This window comes from Prionailurus bengalensis, chromosome A3 (assembly GCF_016509475.1).
Source record: "Prionailurus bengalensis isolate Pbe53 chromosome A3, Fcat_Pben_1.1_paternal_pri, whole genome shotgun sequence".
Taxonomy (NCBI): domain Eukaryota; kingdom Metazoa; phylum Chordata; class Mammalia; order Carnivora; family Felidae; genus Prionailurus; species Prionailurus bengalensis.
The window spans coordinates 76,982,108-76,992,168 of NC_057354.1; the positions used below are offsets into that span (position 1 = coordinate 76,982,108).

The 10,061-nt window shown below is 36.6% G+C and overlaps 1 long non-coding RNA gene across 1 annotated transcript; it reads right to left on the reverse strand.

The window, feature by feature from the left end:
• Nucleotides 1-1,970: 1,970 nt before the first annotated feature.
• On the reverse strand, nucleotides 1,971-7,171 carry LOC122496873. The gene is made up of 2 exons (XR_006300975.1): nucleotides 6,702-7,171; nucleotides 1,971-3,211 (listed from the first exon to the last, which is right to left on the reverse strand). It is a non-coding gene; the product is annotated as an uncharacterized LOC122496873 (long non-coding RNA).
• Nucleotides 7,172-10,061: the final 2,890 nt, after the last annotated feature.

Sequence of the window (10,061 nt, forward strand, 5' to 3'; positions counted from 1 at the left end):
AGCATCTCAAAACAGGTATATATATGTGTTTTCAGGAGTTGCTATGTAAAGGATAGTTTTACTAGATTGATAAAGCAATTGCTCCTGGGGCTTATAATTTTTGAAGCCTTATCACTAAGTATATCTGTGTAAGAATGATTTATTCTCCTTCTTTCCCGGGAGTAGGATTTGGAGGAAAAGAAGGGGTACCACTGACAAAAGGTTAACAGAGTGAGGAGAGAAAGAGACAGAGAATGTATAGAACTGAAGGGAACATAGCAATTTATGAGAGTTGAGTGGAATTTTCCTGAAATGCTGTTGTCTCTGTTGATGTACCGCTTGTTTTATGTGGATTAATAGTCATCAGAATCAATATGCTCTAAGTGATGCAAGTGAATTTTAACATTCTTTCATTTAACAGATTCCTAGTGTGAACCATATTTAATGATCAGCCTAAAATTGGAAATAGATATTTATTGCGGGGCTCTAAGTTATGAGTTCATTTTGTAATTGAGTTGGGACAAAGATATGATTACAGTTTGTTCATTGTATGCACTATGGCTTAAATAATGCCTCTGAAATGCATGCATGTAGATGAAACTGCATCTGTGTGTCTAAGGAAAAAAATCCTGTCCTTTTTATTCCAGAGTATTGGGAAAATGGGTTCTGAGATTGATTTTGGCAGTTAATAAAAGTAAAGAGTTACAATATTGTATTGTACTCTAAAAATTAGAGAGAACAGAGCCACTTAATTATAAGTGGCTGTTTTTTCAGCTTTATATTTCTGTGCTTGTTATGAGATCAATAGGAATTATCTTCTGATTTTTCTAGTTCTAAACATGCCAAGAAAACAATAGCCCTAACCTGGTGTGCTAACACTAATAAATCATAATTATATTCTCAATAATAGAAGTGTATACTATTCTCAAGAATGTATACAATACTTAAGGCTACATTGTCTCAGATTCCTATGACAACCTCAGGAAATGAGCATTAGTATTCCACCCCCCAACCCCCTTCTCAGATGAGGAAGTTGAGGTTTGGCAAGAGAAGGTGGCCTGCTATGAAGTTAGAGTCTGGATCCTTGTACTCTTATTCCCATGTGCTGTTCCTCTTTCACTGATGGAGATAGGAAATATCAAAGAACCCCCCACACTCAGACTCTTCAGAGCACTGACAGTTTCAATACCAGCAGAGAATCACCTGGCAAAGTTCAGAGATGGCATTGAGATTTTGACTAACAGAGGCTAACCATGTACATAGTTGAATTTGCAGCAGAGGAAAGGCTACTGTATCCTACCTTCATGGCAGATCAGAACTTACATTGTCATGCCATCCTTCTGCTTAAAAGGGTCATGGTTCTGTGCCTTTCATTATCTAGGGAAATATCACATTATTAACCAGGGGCACTGAGGGATGTATATGAGAATGGGTGGCACAATGTATATAGATGATATTTCCCAGCGGTCTTCTGGAGAGAGCCTGTTCGAATGTACTGCAGCAATTCAAGCCACATTAACAGAGAGAAACACTGTTCACTGTATCCCTTCTGTCCACAAGGGAGTAAAGTGTGTAGGGAAAGAAGTTCAATTTCTCCTTCTCTGTAGCCATAAAATGATTTTTTTTTCATTTTGATAAGAAATATCAGTCTTTGCAATTGAGAAAATTCAGTTAGAATTATCAAAATGATTGCACTCATTGGGCAATTATATGAAGATGGCTCATTATTAAAAACCGATCTTCTGGTGTTTATCTCAAAGAGAATTTTCTATTGCCCTGTTACTAGAAGGAGAGTGGCTTTGTGACTGCTGGTAGGCTGGTAAGTGAGGGCTAAAAACTATTTTCTCATGTGACATATTCATCACCTTCGGAAAGAGAGAAGAACTGAGAAGAACTGTATTAGGGTGGAGGAATTATGGGAGATGGCTTTCCAAATGGTTTTGTAATGAAGCTACACTAATTATATAAAGGAAATATGTTTATAATACCAATGAATAATAGAAGTCTTTATTAGGTGCTACAATTGTGTTATCAGTTTTATAAATATTTGCACCAGCAGTTAAATAGAGGGGAAAGAAGAAAGACCAACAGTAGTATACATTTCAATTACGTATATAAAATAGCCACTTAAAAATTGGTCTTTGGTCGTGATGCCACATGTCCTGCCTGGGTCATTTACCTTTTTTCTAAGTAGCTAGAAATGCGCCTAATAGATCTTATAAAGAAGAATATACCCCAGGTAAATTTATCAGGGTATTAGAGGTTGTGAGCACATCACATACTCTGTTGTTGTTTTTTTGGAATCATCGTTCAATCTTGGTCCATGTTAGTAGAGTACTTGTAAAGGAACAACTGTCAAAAAGGTTCTCTCTCTCTAGTTTTCTTTTCTTTGGCTCCTTGGTAACGATGAAATGACCTTGTTTGAGTGCATTAAAGTTTTTGGTACTGATGTACAGTGTAAGTGATCCATTTTGTCTGTCACAAACCAATATTCTTTGAAAGTCCTCAGTGTTTTAGGTGCAATTCAGAAAGTAACAGAGAAAGAGACTCGACCCTCAAGGAAGTTGGAATCTAAAGGCAATCTTTCCTTCAATGGTGAAATGTTCTGCCAGGTGAAGTGCCTGCTTACTCCTCTATGGAGAGAGATTGTCTTTCGCCTTGATGCAATCCAATGAGAAGTCCCTGCCCTTACCTATTAGTTTTAGAGAACAGTGTGGGGAAGAGGAAAGTCTTCAGAACACTTTTCTAATTTCAGATAGCCATTTAACTTGTCAAAACCCAGAATTTGTTTCTTTACTTATGTTATCTTCATGTGGAAGAGCTGTGTTTGTATTCAGAAAGCAGACAGTTTACCAACTTCTGCTATAGCCACTAACTCGGGATTTTTCAGCACAAGGTATTGCAACCAGTGAGGTAGCAGAGTGGGGGTGGGTGGGTGGACAATCTGGACTTTTTTTATTGTCCTGTTGGGCATAAATGCTCTACAGTCGGTCATTCCATAGTGCTTGGGTTTGGGCCTTGCAGACCTAATGAGGGGATGAAAGATCCATCACTTCTGTTTCAGAGTCCTGATATTTCTGTCCGTGGTCTCAGTTTTTGTCCATGGTCTCTATTTCCATGGCTCCCTATGTCCTAATACCTCTGAACTTTCACCATGCTTGTATAAGTTCAAGGAGTGTCTGCCTCATATTACAATGGAGTTTCTGAGTAACAGCTTGTTTGAGAGTATTGCCTGTGACCAAGAAACACATTAGCAAAGGAAGCTTTCAATCCTCATTTCATTTTCATTGTAGAACAATAAAAAACTAATTTTTAAACTATTTTAAAATTTATATGATTTTCAGTTACAAAAAGGATCACTTTTCAACCAGACTAGTGCATGTGTGTGAGCGCGGACACACTTGTGTGCGTGCGCGCACACACACACACACACACACACTGATATAATAATCTGGTATTCATCACAAACAGACCTTTAGTATCCTGCCATTAGTCTGTGATATTATAACTCATAAAGTACAACTCTTTATTTTTAAGGTTTTATTTATTTATTTTGAGAGAGCACACGGGGGAAGGGCAGAGAGACATGGAGAGGGAGGGAGGGAGGGAGGAAGAGAGAGAGAGAGAGAGAGAGAGAGAGAGAGAGAAAATCCCAAGCAGACTCTAATGTCAGTGCAGAGCCTGACAGGGGCTCTAACTCATGAACCATGAGATCCTGACCTGAGCCAAAATCAAGAGTCAGACGCTTAACCTGCTGAGCCACCCAGGTGCCTAGTACAACTCTTATAGTGTGCATTCCACCAGAGTTAGAGTCTGATAGATTCTGATATTGTATTTGGTGGAGGGGGCAGTAACAAGAGAGTCTTAGGATTGCTTTATACATTGCATAATATCAACTAATAATTATTCAATACAGATGTTTTAGCTTAGGTCATAATTTCAGACTGTTCCCTTTCTCAATACTAAAATGCAATAACATTTTGCTAAGAAACTGAAAACACAAGTCTAAGCACAGACATGAATATGACATCTTTCATGTGTATGTTTTTAGCTGTATGCTTTGGTTCTTGAATATAAGCTTGTGCTGCTAAATATTAAGATGGTTCCTTTACTCTATATACTTATCCAATGATAGAAACCATGGCACTCATTTTGCAGAGATGTGTTTGTTTAACTACTGGAGGTTATCCCAGTGGCAAGTTCATCCTTATTTGATAATAATGAAACATAAGTTTTATATGTTTGCTTGAGTAAGATTGCCATCTGGTAAATAATATGTTTTGTGAGTGTTTATAACAATCATGGTTTAAGCCCAAATTGACTTATCATGATTGCTGCAAATAACACTTGAGTGTCCTAACTGGTTTGATTTTTTTTTCTTTGTTGAATTGAGAAAATGTATTTTATGAAGCTTCCTGCATTTATTTTTAAAGTATTTTGTGGGTTTTAAAGCTTGAGTTTTCAAAAGCAATAATTACAGTTGATTACTATCTCCATACAGTACTTCTGCTCTAAAGTAGAGAAAAAAGATTGTTTATACAGCATAAGTATTGTTTATATATATGTGTATATGTATGTATATAACAAAATATATGTATATATAGATAGATATATATATCTACATATCTCTATCTCTATCTATCTATCTATCTATCTATCTATCTGTCTATCTATATAAAGTATATTTGGTTTCACCATCAACAAGGTAGAAGTTTATTCCTTTATAATTGATGAACCCTAAACATTTTCACTTTAGAATAGTATATTAACAAAGCATATCTAACAGCCAGGAGTGTCTTGGTGTATTATTTCTCAGGCAGTAATAGCATTAGAAGCAATTGTGGAAATGGTTTCCAACCCATTATCTCTCCTTAAATTGGAGAAACTTATGATAGAAAAAGTTTTTTTCCCCCCTCAGCCCAAGTGAAGCTGAGATTGTCTTTTCTCCATGTCACATGTAAAACAGCTTTTCTAGTTTCCACAGGATTAATTTTCCACATATCAGTTCAATTTGAAGACTTCAAGTGAGATTCAATGACTTGTTCTTGAAAATGTCAATTAAAATCTTTAGCTAGTTGCTTTGCATATCAAAAGGAATATAAAGAAATGGGTATTTAGGCTAGAAATTTAGATGAGCCTAGAAATGGAGTCTATAGTTGGTTAGTGATTTTTGGTTAGAAGACTAGGCATTTGATTCTTCATGCCCATCAGTTATTTTCATGCTTTTCCAAGGTCAAGGTTGTGGCATTTGGCTAGAGCTGGCTCTCTTGCTTTTGGGTGATATGATCTGGAAGGAAATAAGGGAGGCTGAGAGTATAATTAGATCAACCCAAAGCCATATTCTGCCCTTTGAAATGTTCTTTTTATATTTTCTTATATTCTGGAAGACTATCATATCTTCATTAGGAAGGTCTTCTGTACATACAGAGTATAGGTAGATACCTTCCTTGATTTCATCTTTATCCTCCCCTACTCAATTGATAATCTTTCTTTTAGGGAGTTTATTTTCACATACAGGTTCAACTTCCATTTACATGTAGATAACTCCAAATATACATTGTTGCCTCTCAGCTTTAGATCTCTGCCATACATATACCAGCTCTCCTAATGATTTATCCATAGCTTCTTAAACTGTTGTTAGAGTTCATTATCATCCCTCTTCTCCTCTTGCTTTTCCTATATTCGTGATTTCATTCATATCCATGTCTGTGGATATACTGCCTTTAAACTATGACTCTGAAATCTGCATTTCTAGTCTGAAGAGATGACCTTCCTGTATAAAATCTGTTCTTCCTCTTGTTTTGTCCATTTCAGAGAACAGGATTACCTCCACCCAGAGGCGAAAGCCAAAACCTGGTTGACATCCCAGATTCTTCCTGTCACCTGATCTTCCATATCTAATTGGTAACCATGGCGTGCTTTTAAGTAGCTCTCAAATCTATTCCCTCTTTTTCAGTTCTACCTCTTCTGCCTTAAATCCAGTCTTCATAATATCTTGTCTGCATACAGTAGGTATTTTATAACCGGTTTCAACTTGCCAGGTAGCCTTTTCAATGTCATCCTCCAAATCCCTGCTAAAATGATCGTTTAAAATGCAAATCTGAATATAACTTTCTCTATTTAATATCTATGACATTCGTGCTCACTGTTCTATCAGTAGAGACTAACACAATGATTGGCACATAATAGTAATGATATTCATCTCATAGCATTGTTTTAAGAATTAGATTATTAATATAAAGCATGAATGTTAGGCATCAGTTACTGTTATTGGCACCATTGTTGCAGAAGTAATTCTAATAAAGGATTTAGCAATATCCATAAAGGAATGAGTCATTTTCAAGATAAAGTTCAAGCCTCTGCCATAGCAAAAAAGAACCACTGTGGTCTGGCTCTGGTAGCATTCCAGCATCATTTTATGCTATCTCTTTCAACCCATTTGGGCTCCAGAAATTCTGAACCTGTAGCACCTTGGAGGATGGGTCGTGGTCTATTTCACCTTCACAACTTTGTGTATACCACTTTCTCTGCATAAAATGCTCTCACTTGAATGCTTTTCTGCTTAGTGTATATTTACTCATCCTGCAAGTTGCAGCCTGGGTAGCTCCTTTTCTTACACTGGGTTAGGTATCTGTCCTTCAGGTCTTATGACATCCTGGGCATAATTCAAACACAATAGTTATCACATCAATATGATAATTTTGCTTACTTGTCTGTCTTACCTGCTTATGAACTTCTTGCTGATCGAGACTTTTTAATCTACATCTTTCACCTGGGACAGTGGCTGCCACAAGGCAGCTATTCAGTGAATCAATGTAATTTTCCACTATAAGGTTTTAGTTCTTGGTGTTTGTTCTCCTTTGGATTTTTTTCCTCATCTTGGCGTGACTTAATTCAGATGCCATTTTAAAGATGAAGCCTGTTATGACCTATTTGAACAATCTCTTTCTCATCACACAGTGCATGATTAATATCATAGCACGTGGAGAAACATGAGCTTCAAGTGGGGTAAAGCTGCCTTTTAACTGGGAGACTTAGGGTGAGTTACTTCATCTTTGAGCCTTGATTTCTTTGTCTATATATTGTGATATCAGCACTGCCTCACAAAGTTACATGAACCATTGCAGGTGGAGATACAGGAGGAAATATGTGGAAAGAGCCTGGTGCTGTTGGTGGTTGTAAATATTTGTACCCTGACCATAGTGTACTAATCATAGATAGTTTTCATCATTGACAATGACAATTATCTTATTTAGAAATCAGAAAAATAAAATTCATCCAGGATATTGATAATTATTTTCCCCAGGAACAAATCCACACTTTAGTAAAAATGAGAAAATCTTTGTAGTAAATAGTTATTTTTGAGATCTTTTGTTTCTAGTACTTTTAACAATCTTTCCAGGTGTGTCTTATTTACATTTCATGATTTAAGAAACTGGTGTTCAAATAGATTTAAAAATTTGCTGGGGCGCCTGGGTGGCTGAGTCAGTTGGGCGTCCGACTTCGGCTCAGGTTATGATCTCACAGTTCGTGGGATCGAGCCCCGTGTCGGGCTCTGTGCTGACAGCTCGGATCCTGGAGCCTGTTTCAGATTCTGTGTCTCCCTCTCTCTCTGCCCCTTCCCTGCTCATGCTCTGTCTCTGTCTCAAAAATAAATAAACAATGGGGCGCCGGGGTGGCTCAGTCGGTTAAGCATCTGACTTCAGCTCAGGTCACCATCTCTTGGTCTGTGAGTCCGTGAGTTCGAGCCCCGCGTCGGGCTCTGGGCTGATGGCTCAGGGCCTGGAGCCTGCTTCCGATTCTGTGTCTCCCTCTCTCTCTTCCCCTCCCCCGTTCATGCTCTGTCTCTCTCTGTCTCAAAAATAAAAAAACGTTAAAAAAAATTAAAAAATAAAAAAAAATAAATAAACATTAAAAAAAATTAAAAAAAAATTTGCCCAACAATTGTCAATAAGCATAAAGATTTTTAAAACTGTTGGTATCTTTTGACTCAAGAATTCCACTTATGGGACTCCATCCTAAAGAAACAAAATGAGGGTACCTGGGTGGTTCAGTCGGTTAAATGTCTGACTCTTGGTTTCGGCTCAGGTCATGATCCTAGGGTCTTGAGATCAAGCCCCGAGTCAGGCTCCATGCTGGGTGTGGAGCCTACTTAGGATTCTCTCTCTCCCTCTCTCTTTCTGCCTCTACCCACCTCTATCTCTTTCTCTCTCTCAAAGGAAAAAGAAACAAAATCAAAGGTACTCAAAAAGATGTATATCTTTGTGTATTTTCATGGGCTTATTTATAATTATATAAAAATTTAAAAACATGAAGTTTCAAAAACAAGGGATTATTTAAATTTGGTATAACACATTCACAAAAGTGAAGAGTTGAATCCTTATGCATTAACACACCCCAGTATGTTTGCTTTTTAAAGTTTTTAAAATGAATATTGTGTTTTTCTAAGGATTCTTTCATTTGTAAATTTAGAAACTGAAGGTCAAAATTGCCATATATATATATATATATATATATATATATATATATATATATAATGTGTATTTTTTTTTCTGTATCTGGCCTATCCAGTTTCTTGTATCCCTTGGTAACTATGATCTCATTTCTTTTTCTGGAGGTATATAAGGATGCTGCTAGTTTTTGTGTTGGAAATTTTAGGCAAACTCAAACTAGAAGTGTGAATTTCAGCACAATAAAAGCCATTATTAGAAAAGGGAGTCACTTATAGTATTCCAAAACAAACCTATCATTTCTGCAGAGCCAAACAGTTTACTTAACCAATGAGGATATAAATATTTGCATATCTGATAGACTAATGCCAGCTCTAGATTTAACACAGTGCACAGCTGCTGTCGGCTGATGATTTTACTCCTGCAAACTCAAATATTAACTAAACCAAATGATAGATTTTTAGCTTCTGTTGATAGAAGTTTTACAAAGTGTCTTGAATACCTGAGATAAAAGACATTCATGTGTTTCCAAGATAAATGTAATTGTTTATAAAAACTGCCCCAAATAGTGATGTTAAAATAATGTTTGATGTTAGAGGAAAATGCAGGTGAAAAGACAGTGTTAGAAAAATGATATAATGCAAAAAATTGGTTTTCAAACCACCCAGTTTTCTATAACATGGAAATAAATCCTATCTACTCACTCCAAAAGGCTCTTTAGGATTTACTATTAGAAAATGTTAACTTTCCTTATTTCTTCCATTTTTTTTGTAGACCCAATACATCTGAAATGTGTTAAACTCTTTGATCTATAGCGAATCGAGTGTTCTTTATGTTACAGGAGATTTTAAAAACTGATTTTTCAACTTTTAAAAGTGATTGATTTTGACATAAGCGTATAAAAAATCCATCCTTTTGCCTGCTTGGCTAGCACCACCACAAGAAAAAAAAAAACCCACACAAAAAAAGCCTGAGGTGAGGTCATCCTCACAGAGAAGTGGAGAGGGGAGCGCTCAGGGCAGGCGTGCTTTGCTTGGGCATCCGGAGCAGTGTGATTAAAAAGCAATTTATGCCATGTCTCCTTCACACTAATAACCATTCCAGGTGAAAGCTCTCCAGGAATAAATGTGCTATGGTAAAAAGTCGGGTCAGTTTTACATTTTCAACAACCGAATACAACAATACACATAAAAATAGTGAACATTTAGTGAATCATGTGTGAAAAGGAATGATCTGCTTTGGTGAAAGCTCCCAAGTCAGGAAGCCTGAGTTTTGCCTCATTGATCTTGGGCATTACTTAATTCTTTGTACTTTATAGTCCCTTTATAAAAATATGGGGAAATTATCCTTCCCTACTTATCAGATTGACCAAAGATGTACTACTATCTCAGTAAATACTTTGAATATTTTAATATGCTGTTGAATAATACAAGACATTGGTAATAGCATGAGTTACAATAAACCACTTGATACTAGCTTTCGGAGAAGAAAGTCAGGTAAAGATAATTTGGACTTAAATTTGCTTCTTAAAATAGAATGACTTTGAACCAAAACAAGTCAGTGTGGAATTGTCATAAAGTTGTCAGACAGGCTGAGGAGAAGGTTCTGATTTTGCCTCTGTCCCCTATTAGG